Genomic DNA, 23,026 nt, shown 5'->3' with positions numbered 1-23,026 from the left:
GTGGAATGGAATGGAATGGAATGGAATGTGAAATGGAATTGAATTTAATGGAATGGAATGTGGAATGCGATAGAATGGAATGGAATGTGGAATGGAATGTAGAATGGAATGGTTTGGAATGCGAAATACAATCAGGAAAGGAATGGAAGGATTGTGGAATTGAATGGAATGGAATGAGGAATTCACAGGAACGGAATGGGATGTGGAATGGAATGGAATGGAATGGCATGTAGTAGAACGTGGAATGGAATGGAATGCAATGTGGAATGGAATGTGGAATGGAATGTCTTGGAATATGGAATTGAATGTGATTAAACGTGGAATGGAATGTGGAATAGAATAGAATGGAATGTGGAATAGAATGGAATGGATTATGGAATGAAATAGAATGGAATATGGAATCTAATGTAATGGAATGTGTAATGGAAAGGAATGTTATGGAATGTGGAATGGAATGCAATGGAATATGGAATGGAATGTGGAATGGAATGGAATGGAAAATGGAATGGAACGTGGAATGGATAGTGTAATTGAACCTGCAATGGAATGTGGAATGAAAGATGTAATGGAATGAGTAATGGAATGGAATGGAAGGTGGAATGTAATGGAATGGAATGCGAAATTCAAAGCAACGGAATGGAATGTGGAATGGAATGGACTGGAATGGGAAAGAATGGAATATGGAATGCAATGGAATGGAATGTGGAATTGAATAAGGAAGGGAAAGGGAAGCAGTTTGGAATGGAATGTGGAATTGAATGGAATGGAATGTGGAATGGAATGTGGAGGTGAAGGGAATGTGGAATGGAACCGCATGGAATGTGCAATTAAATGAAATCGAGTGTGAATTGGAATGTATAATGCAATGGAATGGAATGTGGAGTGGAATGTGGAATGGAACATGGAATAGACTATAACGTGGAATGGAATGGAATGAAATGGAATGTGGAATGGAATGTGGAATGGAATGGAATGGAATGGAATGTGGAATCGAATGTGCAATGGAATGGAATGGAATGTGGATTGGAATGTGGAATAGTATGTGGAATGCAATGGAATGGAAAATGGGGTGGAATGTGGAATGGAAGGTGGAATAGAATGTAACGAGGAATGGATTGGAATGTGGATTGTAATGTGGAACAGAATGGAATGGAATATGGAATGGAATGGAATGGATTGTGGAATTCAATGGAACGGAATGGCATGAGGAATGGAATGGCATGGAATGGAATGTGGAATGGAATGGAATGCAATGTGGAATGGAATATGGAATGGAAAGGGATGAAATATCAAATGGAATGTTGGATAGAGTGGAATGGAATGTGGAATGAAATTTGTAAAGGAATGGAATGTGAAATTGAATGGAATGGAATGTGGAAGGGAAAGTGGAATGGAGTGGAATGGAATGGAATTGAATGAGGAATTCATTGGAATCGAATGTGGAATGGAATGGATTGGAACGGAATGTGGAATGGAATGTAAAGTGGAATGTGGAATTGAATTGAATGGAATGTGGAATGGAATGGAATGCAATCTGGAATGGAAAGCAATGGAAAGTGGAATGGAATGCAACCTGAAATGGAATGGAATTGAATGTGCAATGTGAAACGGAATGTGGAATTAAAAGTGAAACGTAATGCGGAATGGAAAGTGGAATGGAATGTGGAATGGAATATGAAATCGAATGTGGAATGGAATGTGAAATGGAATGTAGAATCGATTGTGGAATGGAATGAAATGGAAAATGCAATAGAATGGAATGCAAAGTGGAAAGGAATGGAATGGATTGTGGGATTGAATGGAATGGAACGTGGAAAGGAATGGAATGGAATGTGGTATTGAATGGAGTGGAATTCGGAATGGAATCGAATCGAGTGGTATGAAATGTGGAATGGAATGGAATGCAATGTGGAATGCAATGGAATTGAAAGTGGACTGGAACGTAGAATGCAACGTGGAATGGAAAGTGCAATGGAACGTGGAAGGGAACGTGGAATGTAATGTCTAATGAAATGGAGTGATCTGTAGACTGGAAGGGAAAGGAATGTGGAAAGGAACGTGGCATGGAAAGTGGAATGGAAAGTGGAGTGGAATGGAATGGAATGTGGAATGGAATGGAATGGAAAGAGGAATGGAATGGAATGCAGCGTGGAATGGAAGGGACTGTAATGCGGAATGTAATGTTGAATTGAATATGAAATGGAATGTGGATAGGAATGGAATGGAACATGCAATGGAATGGAATGGAACGTGGAATGGAATGGAATGAGGAATGGAATGGAATGGAATGGAATGGAATGTGGAATGGAATGGAAAGGAATGTGGAATGGAATGGAATGGAATGCAGTGGAATGTGGAATGGAATTGAACAGAATGTGCAATTGATAGGAATGGAATGTGGAATGGAATGGAATGGATCATGGAATGGAATGTGGAATTGAATATGGAATGGAATGTGAAATGGAATGTGGAATGGATTGTGGAATGGAATGAAATAGAAAGTGGAAGGGAATGGAATGGAACGAGAAATGGAATGGAATGGAACGTGGAATGGAATGCAATAGAATGTGGAATGTAATGGACTGAAATGTGGAAAGGAATGGAATGGAATGTGGAACGGAATGGAATGGAATGTGAAATGCAATGTGGAATGGAAAGAAACATAATGGAATGTGCAATGGAATGGAATGGAATGGTATGGAATGTGGAATGGAATGGAAGGGAATGTGGATTGGAACATGGAATGGAATGTGGAATGCAACGTGGAATGAAAAGTGCAATGGAACATGGAATGGAATGAGTAATGGAATGGAATGGAATGTTTAACAGAAGGGAATGGAATGCGGAATTGAATGTGGAATGGAAAGTGGAATGGAAAGTGGAATGTAATGGAACGAACGTGAAATGGAATGGAATGGAATGTGTAACGGAATGGAATGGAATGTGTAATGGTAGGGACTGGAATGCAGAATGTAATGTGCAATGGAATATGGAATGGAATGTGGAATGGAATGGAATTGAACGTGGAATGGAATGAAATGCAATGTGGAATGGAAAGGAATGTGGAATGGAATGCAATGGAATGCGGAATGGAATGGAATGGAATGTGGAACTGAATGGAATGGAGTGAAATGTGGAATGCAATTGAATGGATCATGAAATGGAATGAGGAATTGAATGTGTAATGGAATGTGAAATGGAATGTGGAATGTAATGGGGAATGGAATGGAATGGAATGTGGAATGAAACGGAATGTGTTATGTAATGGAATGGAATGTGGAATGGAAAGGAATGCGGAATGCAATGGAATGGAATGTGGATGGAATGGAAAGGAATGTGGAATGGAATGGAACGTTGAATGGAATGGAATGTGGAATGGAATGGAATGGAATGCAATGGAATGTGAAATGGAAAGTGGAATGGATGGTGAAATGCAATGTGGAATGGAATGTGGAATGTAATGAAATAGAACGTGGAATGGAATGGAAAGTGAAAAGGAATGGAATGTTACGTGGAATGGAACGCGGAATTGAATGGAATGGAAAGTGGAACATTACGGAATGGTACGTGGAATGCAACACGGAATGCAACATTGAATGGAATTGAGTGGAATGTGGAATGGAATGGCATGGAATATGGAAAGGAATGGTATGGAATGTGGAATGGAAAGGAATGGAAGGTAAAATGGGATGTGGAATGGAATGTGGAATGGAATGTGGAAAGGATTTCAATGGAATGAAGAATGAAATATGCAATGGAATTGAATGGAATGTGCAATGGAATGTGGAATGGAATGTGGAATGCAATGTGGAATGGAATGGAATGCAACGTGGAATGCAAAGTGAAATGGAATGCAATGGAATGTGGAAAGGAACGAAATGTGAAATGGAATGCAATGGAATGTGGAATGGTACGGAATGGAATGTGGAATTGAATGAGGAATTGTATGTGGAATTGAACGTGGTATGCAAAGGCAGGGAATGTAGAATGGAATGGAATGGAATGGAATGGAACGTGGACTGAAACGTGGAATGTAAAGGAATGGATCGTTGAAAGGAATGTGGAATGGAATGTGGATTCTATCGTGGAATGGAAGGTGGAATGGATTGGAATGGAAATTGGAATGGAATGTGGAATGGAATATGGAATGCAACGTGGAGTGGCATATGGAATGGAATGTGGAATGGAATGGAATGGAATGTGGAATGTAAAGGAATGGAACGTAGAATGGAACGTGGAATGAAAAGTGGAATGGAAGGGAATGGAATGTGGAATGGAAAGTGGAATGGAATTGAATGGAACGTGGAATGGAGTGGAATGGAATGTGGAATGAAATGTGGAATGGAATGTGGAAAGTGGAATGGAACGTGGAATGGAACGTGGAAAGGAAAGTGGAAGGGAATGTGAAATGGAATGTGGAATGGAATGGAATGCAATGTGGAATTAAATGTGGAAAGGAATGTGGAAAGGAATGTGGAATGGAATGGAATGGAAGCTGGAATTCAATATAGAATGGACTGTGAAATGGAAAGTGGAATGGAATGGAATGGAATGTGAAATGGTATGTGGAATGGAAGGGAATGGAATGTGGCATGGACTGTGGAATGTAATGTGGAATGGAATGGAATGGAAGGTGGAATGTAATGTGGAATGGAATGGAATGGAAGGTGGAATACAATGTAGAATGTACCATGAAATGTATTGGAATTCAATGTGGAATTGAACGTGTAATGGAATGCAGAATGGAATGGAATGGAATGGAATGTGGAATGGAACATGTAACGGAATAGTGACAGTAACGTGGAATTTAATGTGGAATGGAATGCGATGGAATGTGGAATGGAATGGAATGAAATGTGTAATGGAATGTTGAATGGAATATGAAATGGAACGGAATGGAACGTGAAAGGATATGTGTAATGGACTGTGGAATGGAATGTGGAATGGAATGGGCTGCAATGTGGAATGAAATCTGGAATGGAATGCCGAATGAAACGTTGAGTGTAACGGAATGGATTGTGGGACGGAATGTGGAGTAGAGTGTGGAATGGAATGTGGAAAGTAATGGAATGGAATGTGGAATGGAAAGTGGAATGAAATGTGGAATGGAACATAAAAGAGAATGGAATGGAATGTGGAATGGAATGTGGAAATTAATGTGCAAAGGATTGGAATATGGAAACGAATGGAATGGAATGTGGAAAGGAATGGAATGGAATGTTGAATGGAATGGAATGGAATGTGCAATGGCATGTGGAATGCAATGGAAAGGAATGTGGAATGGAATGTGAAAAATAATAGAAAGGAATGTGGAATGGAATGTGTAAAGGAATGGAATGGAAAGTGGATAGGAAAGTGGAATGGAACGGCAAATGCAATGGAATGAAATGTGGAATGGAATGGAATGGAAAGTGGATTGGAATGTGGAATGGAATGTAATGGAATGTAGAATGGGATGTGAAATGCCATGTGGAATGTAATGTGGAATGGAATGAGAAATGGAATGTCGAATGGAATGTGGAATGGAATTTAATGGAATGTGGAATGGAATGTGGAATGGATTGGAATGGAGTGAGGAATGGAAGGTGGAATGGAATGTGGAATGGAATGTGGAATTTGTCGTGGAATGAAATGGAGTGGAAAGTGGAACGGAACTTGGAATTGTAGGGAATAGAACGCGCAATGGAACTTGGTATGGAATGTGGAATGGAAAGTGGAATGGAATGAGGAAGGGACTATGGAATGGAAAGTTTAATGGAATGGAGTGGAACGTGTAATGGAATGAGATGGAATGTGGAATGGAATGGAATGGTATTTGGAAGGGAATGGAATGGAAAGTGGAATGGAATGGCATGGAATGTGGAATAGAATGTGGAAGGGAAGGTGGAATGGAATCAGGAATGTAATTGAATCGAATGTGGAATGGTATGGAATCGAATGTGGAATAAAACGGAATGGAATGGAATGTGGAAAAGAATGGAATGGAATGGAAAGTGGAATAAATTGGAAAGGAATGGAATTGAATGCGGAATGGAATGGAATGAAATGTGAAATGCAATGTAGTGGAATTGAATGTGAAATTGAATGGAATGGTACATGGAAGGAACGGAATGGAATGTGGAATGGAATGGAATGCAATGTGGAATGGAATGGAATGGAATGTGGAACGGAATGTAGAATGGAATGTGGTATGAAATGGAATGGAATGTGGAATGAAATGGATTGGAATGTGGAATAGAATGGAATGGAATTCAATCAGGACTGGATGTAGAATGCAATGGAATGGAGTATGGAATGGAATGGAATTTAATGTGTAATGGAATGGAATTGAAAGGAATGGAATGTGAAAGGGAATGTGAAACGGAATGTGAAATGGAATGGAATGGAATGTGTAATGGAATGTGTAATGGAACAGAATGGAATGTGGAATGGAATGTGGACTAGAATGTGGAATGGAACGGAATGTGGACGGGAAAGTGGAATGTTATGGAATGGAAAGGAAAGTTTAAATGGAATGGAATGGAATGTGGAATGAAATGTGGAATGGAATAGACTGGAATGTGGAATGGAATGTGGAATAGAATGTGGAAAGTAATGGAATGTGGAATGGAATGTGGAATGGAATAGAATGGAAAGATTAAATGGAATGGAATATAATGTGGAGTGGAATGGAATGCACTGTGGACTGGAATGTCGAATGCTGTGGAATTGAACTTGGCATGGAATGGAATCCAACGTGCAATGGAATGGAATGGAATGTGGAATGGAATGGAATGGAATTTGGAATGGAATGCAAGGCAACGTGGAGTGGAATGTGTAATGGAATGTGTAATGGATAGCAATAGAAAGTGGAATGGAATGTGGAATGGAATGTGGAATGGAATGTGGAATGGAAAGTGTAATGCAATGGAAAGGAATGTGGAATGGAACGTGGAGTGGAAAGGAATGGAACGTGGAATGGAACTTGGAATGAAAACTGGAATGGAACGTGGAAAGAAATGTGGAATTTAATGTGGAATGTAAAGGAATGGAGTGTCGAATGGAATGGAATGGAATGTGGAATGGAATGGAATGGAATGTGCAATTGAATGTAGAATAGAATGGAATGTAATGAAAATAGAAAGTGGAAAGGAATGTAACGGAAAGTGGAATGGAACAGAATGCAAAGGTATGGAATGTGGAATGGAGTGGAATGCAATATGGAATGGAATTTAATGGAACGTGGAATGTAACCTAGAAAGGAATGTGGAAAGGAATGGAAAGGAATGTGGAATGGAAGGGCATGGAAAGAGGAATGAAACAGAATGGAAAGGATTGGAATGTGGAGTGGAATGGAATTGTATGTAATGTGGAATGGAATGGAATGTAATATGGAATGGAATGGAATGTAATATGGAATAGAATGGAATGGTATGTAATGTGAAATGGAAACGAATGGAATGGAATGGAATGTGGAATGGATTGGCATGGAGTGAGGAATGGATTGGAATGGAATATGGAATTTAATGGAATGGAATGTGGAATGGAATGGAAAGGAATGGAATACGGAAAGGAATGTAATGGAAAGTGGAATATAAGGGAATGTAAAGGAATGTGGAATTGTATGGAATGGTATGTGGAATGGAATGGAATGGAAAGTCGAATGGAATGTGGAATGGAATGCAATGTGAAATGGAATGTGGAATGGAATGGAAAGAAATGTGGAATTGAAAGGAATGTAATGGGGAATGGAATGGAATGGAATAGAGAATGGAAAGGAATGGAATCTGTAATGGAGTGGAATGGTATGGAATGTGGAATGGAAAGGAATGTAATGGAACTTAATGTGCAATGGAAAGGAATGGAATGTGGAATGAAAGGGAATGGAATCTGGGATTTAACGGAATGGAATGGATTGTGGAATGGAATGGAATGGAATGCGGAATTGAAGGGAATGGAATGTGGAATGCAATGGAAAGGAATGCTATGGAATGTGGAATGGAATGGAATGGAATGTTAAGTAGAATGGAATGGAATAGATTGTGGAATGGAATGGAATGGAGTGGAATGCGGAATGGAACTTGGAATGGAATGGACTGGAACGTGGAATGGGATGGAATAGAATGTGGAATGGAACAAGGAATGGAATGGAATGGAAAATGTAATGGAACGTGGAATGTACTGTGCAATAGAATGTGGAATGGAACGTGGAATTGAAAGGAATGTAAAGTAGAGTGGAACGTGGAATGGAATGGAATGGAACGTGGAATGGAATGTGGAATGGACTGTGGAATGGAACGTGAAGTGGAACGTGGAATGGATTGGAATAGAAAGTGGAATGGAAAGTGGAATGGATCTTGGAATTAAATGCTAGGAAATGTGGAATGGAATGTGGTATGGAATGTAATGGAATGTGGAATGGAAAGTTATGGAATGCAGAATGGAATGTGGAATGGAATGTAAGGGAATGTGGAATGGGAAGGAGTGGAATATGAAATGCAATGTGGAATGGAAATTGGAATAGAAAGGGGATTGGAATGGAATCGATTGTGTAATGGAACGTGGAATGGAATGGAATGGAATGTGGAATTTAAGTTGCAATGCAACGTGGAATGGAAGGTGGAAAGGAATGTGGAATGCAGCGTGGAATGGAAAGTGGAAGGGAATGTGGAATAGAATGGAATGGAATGTGGAATGGAATGGAATGGAATGTGGAATGGAATGGAATAGAATGTGGAATTGCATGAAATGTAATATGGAACTGAATGCATAATTGAATCGAATGGAATGTTATGGAATGGGGAATGGAATGGAATGTTATGTGGAATGGAACACGGAATGAAATGGAATGGAACATGAAACGGAATCCCGAATGGAATGTGGAATGGAATGGAATGGAATGTGGAATGGAATTGATTGGAATGTGGAGTGGAATGTGTAAAGGAATGCAATGGAATGGGAATGGAAAATGGAATGGAAAGGAATGGAATGCGTAACGGAATGTGGAATGGAACGGAATGGAATGTGGAATGGAACGTGGAACAGAATGGAATGGAATGGAACGTGGAATGGAAGGAGGAATGGAATTTGGAATGGAATGTGGAATGGAAAGTGGTGTGGCACGTGGAATGGAACGGAGTGCAATGTGGAATGGAATGTGGAATGGAATGTGAAATGGAAAATGGAATGGAATGGAACGTGGAATGGAAGGAGGAATGGAATTTGGAATGGAATGTGGAATGGAAAGTGGTGTGGCACGTGGAATGGAACGGAGTGCAATGTGGAATGGAATGTGGAATGGAATGTGAAATGGAAAATGGAATGGAATGCAAGGTGGAATCGAACTTGGAATGAAATGGAATGGAGTGTGGAATGGATCGTGGAATGAAACGTGGAATGGAATGTGGAAAGGAAAGTGGAATGGAATGGAATGGAATGTGGAATGGAAAGGGGAATGGAATGGAATGGAACGTGGAATTTAATGTGGAATAGAAAGTGAAATGGAACGGAATGGATTGTGCAATGGAACGTGGAATGGAATGGAATGTAATGTGGAATGGAATTCGGAATGCAACGTGGAATTCAACGTGGAATGGAATCGGGAATGCAGCATAGAATGGAATGTGGAAGGGAATGTGGAATGGAATGGAATGGAATGTGGAATGGAATGTGGAATGGAATGAAATGGAATGTGGTATAGAATGCGGAATGTAATGGAATTGAATGGTATAGAATGGGGAATGGAATGGAATGGAATGTGGAATGGAACGTGGAATGAAATGGAATGGAGTGTGGAATGGATCATGGAATGGAGCGTGGAATGGAATGTGGAAAGGAAAGTGGAATGGAATGGAATGTGGAATGGAACACGGAATAGAATGGAATGGAACGTGGAATGGAATATGCACTGGAATGTGGAATGTAACGTGAAATGGAATGGAATAGAAAGTGCAATGAAACGTTGAATGGAATGGAATGGGATGTGGAATCTAAAGTGGAATGGAACGTGGAATGGAATGGAATGGAATGTGGAATAGAATGTGGAATGGCAAGAAATGTAATGTGTAATGGAATGTGGAATGGAACGTGGAATGGAATGGAAAGAAATGGGATGTGGAACGGAATGTGGAATGGAACGTGGAATGGAATGGAAAGGAATGTGGAATGAAACATGGAATGGAATGGAATGGAATGCGGAACGGAATGAGGAATGGAAAGTGGAGTTTAATGTGGAAAGGAATGTGAAATGGAACGGTATGCAATGTGGTATGGAATATGGAATTGAATGTAACGGAATGTGGAATGGAATGGAATGGAATGGAATGTGGAATGAAAGGGAAAGGAATGGAATGGAATGTGGAAATGAATGAAATGTTATGTGGAATGGAATGGAATGGAAAGTGGAATGGAATGTGGAATGGAAAGTAATGTGAAATGGAATGTGGAATGGATTGGAAAGGAAGGTGGAATGGAATGGAATGTAATTTGTAATGGCATGGAATGGAATGGATTTGAGTATGGAATGTAATGGAATGGAATGTAGAATGAAAAAATAATGAAATGTGTAATGGAATGGAATGGAATGGAATGTGGAATGGAAAGGAATAGAATGAGGGATGGAAAGGTATGGAATGTTGAAAGGAAAGGAATGGAATGTGGAATAGAATGAAATGGCATGGAATGTGGAATGGAATGGAATAGAAAATGGAATGGAATATGGAATTGAGTGGAATAGAATTTGGTTTAGAATGAAATAGAATGTGGAAAGGAAGGTCGAATGGAATGTCGAATGTAATGTGGATTGGAAAGTAATGGAATGTGGAATGCAATGATGTGCAATGTGGAATGGAATGGAATGCAATGTGGAATGGAGGATGGAACGGAATGGAGTGGAATGAGGAATAGTTTGTGGAATGGAAAGGAATGGAATCTGGAATGGAATGGAATGGAATGGAGTGGAATGGAACGTGAAATGCAACGTGGAAAGGAACGTGGAATGGAACGTGAAATGCAACGTGGAAAGGAACGTGGAATGGAATGAGGAATGAAATGGAAATGAATGTGGAATGGAAGTTAATGGAATGTGGAATTGAATGTGGAATGGAATGCAAAGGACTGTGGAATTGAATGGAAAGGATGTGGAATGGAATGTGGAATGGAATGGAATGGAATGGAACGGAATGTGGAATGTTATGGAAAGAAACGTGGAATGGAACTTGGAACTGAAAGGAATGGAACGCGGAATTGAAAGTAGAAAGAAAGTGGAATGGAATGGAACGGAACGTGGAAAGGAACGTGGAATGGAACGTGAAATGGAAAGTGGAATGTAAGGTGGAAAGGAATGCGGAATGGAATGCAATCGAACGTGGAATGGAATGGAATGCAATGTGTAATAGAATAGAATAGAATGGAATGGAATGGAATGTTGAATATAATTTGGAATGGAATGGAAAGGAATCCAGTATGGAGTGGAATGGAATGGAATGCAATGGAAAGTGGAATGGCACGTGGAATGCAACGTGAAGTGGAATGTGGAATGGAAAGGAATCGAATGTGGAATGGAAGCGAATGGAATGTGGAATGGAATGAGGAATGGAATGGAATGGAATGGAAGGGAATGGAATTTGGAATGGAATGTAATGGAATGTGGAATGGAATGGAATGGTATGGAAAGTGGAAAGGAATGGAATGGAATAGAATGAAATTTGGAACGTAATGGAATGGAATGTGGAATGGAATGGAATTGAATTTCTTATGGAATGAAATGAAATGGAATGCGGAATGGTATGGAATGGAATGCGGAACGGTATGGAATTGAATGTGCATTGGAATGGAATGCAATGGATTGGAAAGTGGAATAGAAAGATATGGAAATTGGAAAGGAATGGAATCGAATGAGGAATGGAATGGAATGGAATGGAATGGAAGGTGGAATGGAATGTGAATTGGAATGTGGAATGGAAAGTGGAATGGAATAAAATGGAAAATGGAAAAGAATGGAATGGAACGTGGAATGGAATGGAATGGAACCTGGAATGGAATGTGGAATTGAACGTGGAATGAAACGTTAACTGGAATGTTGAAGGCAATGGAATGTTAAATGCAATGGAATGGAATGTGGAACGGAATGGAATGGAATATGGAATGTAACGTGGAATGGAAAGAAACAGAAGGGGGAATGGGACATGGAATGGAACCACTAATGCAACATAGAATGGAATGTAACATGGAATGGAATGGAACATGGAATGGAATGTGGAATGGAATGTGGATTGTAATGGAATGGAACGTTGAAAGTAATGGAATGGAATGTGGTATGCAATGGGGAAAGGAATGGAATAGAATGCGGATTGGAATGTGGTATGGGATGTGGAATGAAATGGAATGGAATGTAGACTGTAATGTGGAAAGGAATGGAATGGAATATGAAAGGGAATGTGGAAAGCAAAGTGGAATGTAATGTGGAATGAAATCGAATGGGATGTGGAATGGAATGTGGAAATGAATGGAATGGAATGTGGAATGGAATGAAACGGAATGTGGAATGGAACGTGGAATCGAATGTGGAATGGAATGGAAAGGAATGTGGAATGGAATGTGGAATGCAATGCAATGGAATGTGGAAAGGAATGTGGAATGGAATGTGGAATGGAACCTGGAATGGAATGTGGAATGGAATGGAATGGAATGTGGAAAAGAAAGTGAAATGTAACATGGAAAGGAATGTGGAATGAAAATTGGAATGGAAGGTGGAATGGAATGTGGAATGGAACGTGGAATGTAATGGATTTGAATGTGGAATGGAACGTGGAATGGAATGTGGAATGGAATGTGGAATGGAACGTGGAATGGAATGGAATTGAATGTGGAATGGAACTTGGAATGGAATGGAATGGAACGTGGAATGCAATGTAGAATGGAAAGTGGAATGGAATGTGGAATGGAACATGGAATGGAATGTACAATGGAAAGTGGAATGGAACGTGGAATGGAATGGAATGGAGTGTGGAATGGAATGTGTAATGGAATGGAACGGAACGTGGAATGGAACGTGGAATGGAATGTGGAATGGAACGTCAAATGAAAGGAGGAATGGAATGGAATGGAATGTGGAATTCAATGTGGAATGGAATGTAGAATGGAATGTGTAATGGAATGGAAAGGAATCGAATGTGGAATGAAATGTGGAATTCAATGTGGAATGTAAAGTGCAATAGAACGCGGAATGGAATGTGGAAAGGAAAGTGGAATGAAATGGAACGGAATGTGGAATGGAGTGTGCAATGCAACGTGGAATGGAATGGATTTGAATGTGGAATGGAAGTTGGAATGGAATGGAATGGAACATGGAATGGAATGTGGAAAGAAAGGGGAATGGAAGATGGAATGGAACTTGGAATGGAATGTACAATGGAACGTGGAATGGAACGGAATGGAAGGAGGAATGGAACGTGTAATGGAATGGAACGGAATGCGGAAGGGAACGTGGAATCAAATGTGGAATGGAACGTGAAATGCAACGTGGAATGGAATGGAATGGAATGTGGAATGGAATGTGGAATGGAATGTGGAATGGAATGGAATGGAATGTGGAAGGAAATGTGGAATCGAATGCGGAATGGAAAGTGGAATGGAACGTTGAATGGAACGTGGAATGAAATAGAACGGAATGTGGAATGTTACGTGGAATGGAATGGAGTGGAATTTGGAATGTAATTTGAATTGGAATGGAAGGTGAAATCGAATGTGGAACAGAATGGAATGAAAAGTTTAAATGGAATTAAAAGCAATGTTGAATGGAGTGTGCACTGCAATGGAATGCAACGTGGAATGGAATGGAATGGAATGGAATGGAATGGAATGTGGAATGGAATGGGGAATGCAATGGAATGGAATTTGGAATGGAATGTGGAAAGGAAAGAGGAATGGAATGTGTAATGGAATGGAATGGAATGGAACGTGGAATGGAAAGTGGAAAGGAATGTGGAATGGATAGTGGAAAGGAATGTGGAATGGAACGGAATGGAATCTGGAATGGAGTGTGGAATGGAATGCGGAATGTAACGTGGAATGGAATGGAATGAAATGTGGAATGGAATGTGGAATCGAATGTAGAAAGGAATGGAATGGAATGCGGAATGTAATGTGGAATGCGGTGCAATTGAATGTGGAACGGAATGTGGAATGTAATGAGGAATGGAATGTGGAATGGAACCTGGAATGGAACGTGGAATGGAATCGAATGGAATGAAATGTGGAAGTGAAAGTGGAATGGAACATGGAATGTAATGTGGAATAGAACGTGGAATGGAATATGCAATGGAATGTGGAATGGAAAGTGGAATGGAATGTGGAATTGAAGGTCGAATAGAATGGAATAGAATGTGGAATGGAACTTGGAATGGAATGGAATGGAACGTGGATTCGAATGTGTAATGGAAAGTGGAATGGAATGTGGAATGAAAGTTGGAATGGAATGTACAATGGAATGTGTAATGGAACGTAGAATGGAATGGAATGGAAGGTGGAATGCAACGTGGAATGGAATGTGAAATGGAACGGAATGTAATGTGTAATGGAATGTGGAATGGAATGCGGAATGGAATGTGGAATGGAACGGAATGGAATTGAATGGAATGGATTGGGGAATGGAATGTGGAATGGAACGTGGAATGGAATGGAATGGAACGTGGAAAGGGATGGAATGGAATGTGGAATGGAACTTGGAGTGGAATGGAATGGAACGTGGAATGGAACATGGAATGGAAAGTGGAATGGAACGTGGAATGGAATGTGGATTCGAATGTCGAATATAATGGTAAGTGGAATGCAATGGAATGCAAGAAATGAAAGGAATGGAATGCGGAATGGAACAGAATGGAATGTGTAATGGAATGGAATGTGGAATTTAATGGCATGGAATGGAATGTGGAATGGAATGGAATAGAATACAGTGGAATGGAATGTGGAATGAAATGCAATGTGGAATGGAATAGAATGTGGAATGGCATGAAATGGAATGGAATGAAATGGAATGGAATGTGGAATTGATTGAATGGAATGTGGAAAGGAATAGAATGGAATGGAGCAGAATGTGAAATGGAATAGAATGGAATGCGGAATGCAATAGAATGTGGAATGGAATGGAATGGAATGGATCGGATAAAGTTATGGAATGGAACATGGAATGGATTAGAATGGAAATTGCAATGCAATGGTAAGGAATGTGTAATGGAATGGAAGGGAATGTCCAATGGAATGTGGAATGGAATGGAACTGAATGTGGAATGAAATGTGGAATGGAATGGAAAGGAATGCGAAATGGAAACAAATGGAATTTGGAATGGAATGTGCAATGGAATGTGGAATGGAATGTGGAATGGAATTTGCTGTGGAAAGTGGAATGGAATATGGAATGGAATGTGGAATGGATAGTGGAATGGAAAGTGGAATGGAATGGAATAGAATGTGGAGTGGAACATGGAATGGAATGTGGAATGGAACGTCGAATGGAATGCAATAGAATGTGGAATGGAACTTGGAATGGAATGGAATGCAACATGGAATCGAACGCGTAATGGAAAGTGGAATGGAATGTGGAATGTAACTTGGAATTTAATGTACAATGGAATGTGAAATGGAACGTGGAATGGAATGGAATGTAAGGTGGAATGCAACGTGGAATGGAATGTGGAATGGAATGGAATGGAATGGGGAATGGAAAGTGGAAAGGAAAGTGGAATGGAACGGAATGTAACGTGGATTGGAATGTGGAATGGAATGCGGAATGGAACGTGGAATGGAATGGAATGGAATTGAATGGAATGGATTGTGGAAAGTAATGTGGAATGGAATGAGGAATGGAAGGTGGAATGGAAAGGAATAAAACTTGGAAAGGGATGGAAAGGAAAGTGGAATGGAACTTGGAGTGGAATGGAATGGAACGTGGAATGGAACGTGGAATTGAACATGGAACGGAACGTGGAATGGAATGTGCAATGGAATGTGGAATGGAACATGAAATGGAAAGGAATGTAAAGTGGGGTGTAACGTGGAATGGAATGGAATGGAACGTGAAATAGAATGTGGAAAAGACTGTGGAATGCAACGTGAAATGGAACATTGAATGGATTGGATTGGAAAGTTGAACGGAATGTGGAATGTAATGCAAGGCAAGGTGGAAAGGAAAGTGGAATGGAATGGAGAGGAATTTGGAATGAATGTGAAATTGAATGGAATGGAATGTGGAATGGAATGTGTGATGGAATGGAATGGAATGTGGAATGGAATGGAATGGAATGTGGAATTGAATGGAATGGAATGTGGAATGGAATGTGGAATAGAAAGTTTAATGGAATGGAATGGAATGTGCAACAGAACGTGGAATGGATTGGAGAGGAACGTGGAAAGGAATTTTGAATGGAAATACGAATGGAATGTGGAATGGAGTGTGGAATGCAACCTCGAAAGAAATGTGGAATGGAATGTGGAATGGAACAGAATGGAACGGACTGGATTGTGGAATGGAATGTGGAAAGGAATGTGGAATGAAATGTGGAATGGAACATGGAATGTTATGGAATGGACCTTGGAATGGAAAGTGTAATGGAACATGAAATGGAATGTGGCGTGCAACGTGGAATGGCATGGGCAATGAAATGTGGAATGGAACGTGGAATGTAACGGAATAGAAAGTGGATTGGAATGTGGAATGGAATGGAATGGAACGTGGAATGGAACATGGAATGGACCGTGGAATGGAATGTGGAATGGAAAGTCGAATATAATGGTAGGTGGAAATGGAATGGAATGGAATGCAATAAATGAATGTAATGGAATAGGGAATGGAATGGAATGGAATGTGGAATGGAATGGCATGGAATGGAATGTGGAATGGAATGGAATAGAATGGACTGGAAAGGAATGTGGAATGCAATGGAATGTGGAATGGAACAGAATGTGGAATGGAATGAAATGGAATGGAATGAAATGGAAGGGAATGTGGAATGGAATGGAAAGGAATGTGGAAAGGAATGGAATGGAATGGAGTGGAATGTGAAATGGAATAGAATGGAATGTGGAATGCAATAGAATGTGGAATGGAATGGAATGGAATGGAATGAGGAATGTTATGATATGGAACATGGAATGGATTAGAATGGAAATTGTAATGCAAAGGAAAGGAATGTGGAATGGAATGGAATGGAAAGTCCAATGGAATGTGAAAGGCAATGGAATTGAATGTGGAACGGAATGTGGAATGGAACGGAAAGGAATGTTTAATGGAATGAAATGGAATGTGGAATGGAATGTGGAATGGAATGTGCAATGGAATGTGGAATGCAATGTGGAATGGAATTTGGAATGGAATGTGCAATGGAATGTGGAATGCAATGTGGAATGGAATTTGCAGTGGAATGTGGAATGGATTGGGGAATGGAATGTGGAATGAAATGTGGAATTAAATACAATGGAATGTGGAATGGAATGTGGAATGGAATGTGGATTGCAATTGAATGGAACGTTGAAAGGAATGGAATGGAATGTGGTATGAAATGGGGCAAGGATTGGAATGGAATGTGGAATGGAATGAGATATGGGATGTGGAATGAAATGGAATGGAATGTAGAATGTAATGTAGAAAGAAATGGAATGGAATATGAAAGGGAATGTGGAATACAAAGTGAAATTGAATGTGGAATGAAATCGAATGGAATGTGGAATGGAATGCGGAACTGAATGTAATGGAATGTGGAATGGAATGGAATGGAATGTGGAATGGAATGTGGAATAGAATGTGGAAAGGAATGGAATGGAATGTGGAATGGAATGTGGAATGGAATGTGGAATGCAATACAATGGAATGTGGAATGGAATGTGGAATGGAATGAGGAATGGAATGTGGAATGGAACCTGGAATGGAATATGGAATGGAATGGAATGGAATGGAATGGAACGTGGAAAAGAAAGTGGAATGGAAAATGGAATGGAATGTGGAAAGTAAAGTGGAATGGAATGTGCAATGGAATGTGGAATGCAACGTGGAATGGAATGTGGAATGGAATGTGGAATGGAACGTGGAATGGAATGGAATTGAATGTGGAATGCAACTTGGAATGGAATGGCATGGAACATCGAATGCAATGTGGAATGGAAAGTGGAATGGATTGTGGAATGGAATTTGGAATGGAATGTAAAATGTAAAGTGGAATGGAACGTGGAATGGAATGGAATGGAGGGTGGAATGGAATTTGGAATGGAATGGAATGGAACATGGAATGGAACGTGAAATGAAATGTGGAGTGGAATGGAATGGAATGTGGAATGCAATGTGGAATGCAATGTGTAATGGAATGGAATGGAATGGAATGTGGAATGAATTGTGGTATTAAATGTGGAATGGAACGTGGAATGAAATGTGGTATTAAATGTGGAATGGAACGTGGAATGAAATGCGGAATTGAACATGGAATGGAACGTGGCATGAAATGGAACGGAATGTGGAATGGAATGTGGAAATGAACGTGGAATGGAATGCAATTGAACGTGGAATGGAACTTGCAATGGAATGGAATGGAAGGTGAAATGGAATGTGGAATGGAAAGGGGAATGGAATGTGGAATGTAACTTGGAATGGAATGTACAACGGAACGTGGAATGGAACGTGGAATGGAATGGAAGGAGGAATGGAACGTGTAAGGGAATGGAACGGAACGTGGAATGGAACGTGGAATGGAATGGGGAATGGAACGTGAAATGGAATGGAATGGAATGTGGAATGATATGTGGAATGGAATGTGGAATGGAACGTGGAATGGAACGTGGAATGGAACATGGAATGGAACGTGGAATGAAATGGAATGGAATGTGGAATGTAATGTGAAATGGAATGGAATGGAATTTGGAATGGAAATAGCAATGGAATGGAAGGTGAAATCGAATGTGGAACGGAATGGAATGGAAAGTTTAAAATGAATTGAATGCAATTTTGAATGGAATGTGGACTGCAATGGAATGCAATGTGGAATTGAATGGAATGGAATGTGCAATGGAATGTGGAATGCAATGGAATGGAATTTGGAATGGAATGTGGAAAGGAAAGTGGAATGGAATGTGTAATGGAATGGAATGGAATGGAATGTGGAATGCAAAGTGGAAAGGAATGTGGAATGGATAGTGGAATGAAATATGGAATGGAACGGAATGGAAAGTGGAATGGAGTGTGGAATGGAATGCGGAATGGAACGTGGAATGGAACGGAATGAAATGTGGAATGGAATGTGGAATCGAATGTGGAAAGGAAAGGAATGGAATGCAGAATGGAATGTGGAATGCAGTGTAATGGAATGTGGAACAGAATGTGGAATGGAATGAGGAATGGAATGTGGAATGGAAACTGGAATGGAACGTGGAATGGAATCGAATGGAATGAAACATGGAATTGAAAGTGGAATGGAACATGGAATGGAATGTGTAATAGAACATGGAATGGAATGATCAATGGAATGTGGAATGGAACGTGGAATGGAATGTGGAATGGAACGTCGAATGGAATGGAATAGAATGTGGAATGGAACTTGGAATGGAATGGAATGGAACGTGGAATCGAACGTGTAATTGAAAGTTGAATGGAATGTGGAATGAAACTTGGAATGGAATCTACAATGGAATGTGTAAAGGAACGTGGAATGCAATGGAAAGGAAGGTGGAACGGAATGGAATGGAAGGTGGAATGGAACGTGGAATGGAATGTGGAATGGAATGGAATGGAATGTGGAATGGAAAGTGGAAAGGAATGTGGAATGGAACAGAATGAAATGTGGAATGGAATGTGGAATGGAATGCGGAATGGAAGGTGGAATGGAATGGAATGGAATTGAATGGAATGGATTGTGGAACGTAATGTGGAATGGAATGAGGAATGGAACTTTGAATGGAATGGAATGGAAAATGGAAAGGGATGGAATGGAATGTGGAATGGAACTTGGAGTGGAATGGAATGGAACGTGGAATGGAACATGGAATGTAACATGGAATGGAATGTGCAATGGATTGTGGAATGGAACCTGGAATGGAAAGGAATGTAAAGTGGATTGGAACGTGGAATGGAATGGAATAGAACATGAAATAGAATGTGGAATAGACTGTGGAATGAAAAGTGAAATGGAACATTGAATGGATTGGAGTGGAAAGTGGAATGGAATGTGGAAGGTTATGCAAGGCAATGTGGAATGGAATGTGGAATGGAGTGGAATGGAATTTGGAATGGAATGTGAAATTGAATGGCATGGAATGTGGAATGGAATGTGGAATGGAATATAATTGAACGTGGAATGGAACGGAATGGAATGTGGAATGGAATGTGGAATAGAAAGTTTAATGGAATGGAATGGAATGTGCAACGGAACGTGGAATGGAATGTAGACGAACGTGGAAAGGAATTTTGAATGGAAATTCGAATGGAACTTGGAATGGAATGTGGAATGCAACCTGGAATGAAATGTGGAATGGAATGTGGAATGGAATGGAATGGAATGTGGAATGGAATGGAATGGAATGTGGAATAGAAAGAAATTGAATGAGGGATGGAATGTGGAATAGAATGTGGAATGGAACAGAATGGAATGGAATGGAATGTGGAATGGAATGTGGAATGGAATGTGGAATGTTGGAATGTAATGGAATGGAACTTGGAATGCAAAGTGGAATGGAACATGAAATGGAATGTGGCATGGAACGTGTAATGGCTTGGGCAATGGAATGTGGAATGGAAAGTGGATTGTAATGGAATGGAAAAGTGGAATAAAATGTGGAATGGAATGGCATGGAACGTGGAATGGCAAGGGCAATGGAATGTGGAATGGAACGTGGATTGTAACGGAATGGAAAAGTGGAATAGAATGTGGAATGGAATGGAATGGAACGTGGAATGGAATGTCAATGCAATGTGGAATGGAATGTGGAATATTATGGTATGTGGAATGGAATGGAATGGAATGCAATAAATGAATGGAATGGAATGCGGACTGGAATGGAATGGATTGTGGAATGGAATGGAATTTGGAATGGAATGGAATGTGGAATGGAAATGCATGGAATGGAATGTGGAATGGAATGGAATGTGGAATGGAAATGCATGGAATGGAATGTGGAATGGAATGGAATAGAATACAATGGAATGGAATGTGGAATGGAATGCAATGTGGAATGGAATGAAATGGAATGAAATGAAATGGAATGGCATGTGGAATGGATTTGAATGGAATGTGGAAAAGAATGGAATGGAATGGAGTGGAATGTGAAGCGGAATAGAGTTGATTGTGGAATGCAATAGAATGTGGAATGGAATGGAATAGAATGGAACGGGGAATGTAATGGAATGGAACATGGGATGGATTAGAATGGAAATTGGAATGCAATGGAAAGGAATGTGGAATGGAATGGAATGGAATGGAATGTCCAATGGAATGTGGAATGGAATGGAATTGAATGTGGAACGGAATGTGGAATGTAATGGAAAGGAATGTGAAATGGAAACAAATGGAATGTAGAATGGAATATGCAATGGAATGTAGAATGAAATGTGGAATGGAATTTGCAGTGGAATGTGGAATGTAATATGGAATGCAAAGTGGAATGGAAAGTGGAATGGAAAGTGGAATGGAATGGAATAGAATGTGGAGTGGAACATGGAATGGAACGAGGAATGGAACGTCGAATGTAATGCAATACAATGTGGAATGCAACTTGGAATGGAATGGAATGGAACACGGAATCGAATGTGTAATGGAAAGTGGAATGGAATGTGGAAAGAAACTTGGAATGGAATGTACAATGGAATGTGTAGTGGAAAGTGGAATGGAATGGAATGTAAGGTGGAATGGAACGTGGAATGGAATGTGGAATGGAATGGAATGGAATGTGGAATGGAAAGAGGAAAGGAATGCGGAATGGAACGGAATGTAACGTGGAATGGAATGTGGAATGGAATGCGGAATGGAACGTGGAATGGAATGGAAGGGAATTGAATGGAATGGATTGTGGAATGGAATGTGGAATGGAACGTGGAATGGAATGTAATAGAACTTGGAAAGGGATGGAATGCAATGTGGAATGGATCTTGGAGTGGAATGGAATGGAACTTGGAATTGAACGTGGAATGGAACGTGGAATGGAATGGCAATAGAATGTGGAATGGAACGTGGAATGGAAAGGAATGTAAAGTGGAGTGGAACGTGGAATGGAATGGAATGGAACGTGAAATAGAATGTGGAATAGACTGTGGAATGGAACGTAAAATGGAACATTGAATGGATAGGATTGAAAAGTGGAATGGAATGTGGAATGGAATGCAAGGCAAGGTGGAAAGGAAAGTGGAATGGAATGGAATGGAATTTGGAATGCAATGTGAAATTGAATGGAATGGAATATGGAATGGAATGTGGAATGGAATGTACTGGAATGTGGAATGGAACGGAAGGGAATGTGGAATGTAATGCAAGGCAATGTGGAATGGAAAGTGGAATGGAATGGAATGGAATAGGGAATGGAATGTGAAATTGAATGGAATGGAATGTGGAATGCAACCTGGAATGAAATGTGGAATGGAATGTGGAATGGAATGGAATGGAGTGTGGAATAGAACGAAATTGAATGAGGGATGGAATGTGGAATATAATGTGGAATGGAACAGAATGGAATGTGGAATAGAATGAAATTGAATGAGGGATGGAATGTGGAATAGAATGTGGAATTTAACAGAATGGAATGGAGTGGATTGCGGAATGGAATGTGAAATGGAATGCGGAATCGAACGTGGAATGTAATGGAATGGACCTTGGAATGGAAAGTGTAATGGAACATGAAATGTAATGTGACATGGAACGTGGAATGGCATGCGCAAAGGAATGTGGAATGGAACGTGGAGTGTAACGGAAAGAAAGTGGAATGGAAGGTGGAATGGAATGGAATGGAACGTGGAATGGAACGTGGAATGGAATGTGGAATGGAAAGTCGAATATAATGGTAGGTGGAAATGGAAAGGAAT

Source organism: Pongo pygmaeus, chromosome 17 (assembly GCF_028885625.2).
Source record: "Pongo pygmaeus isolate AG05252 chromosome 17, NHGRI_mPonPyg2-v2.0_pri, whole genome shotgun sequence".
In the NCBI taxonomy this organism is placed as follows: domain Eukaryota; kingdom Metazoa; phylum Chordata; class Mammalia; order Primates; family Hominidae; genus Pongo; species Pongo pygmaeus.
This window is presented reverse-complemented; position numbering follows the sequence as displayed.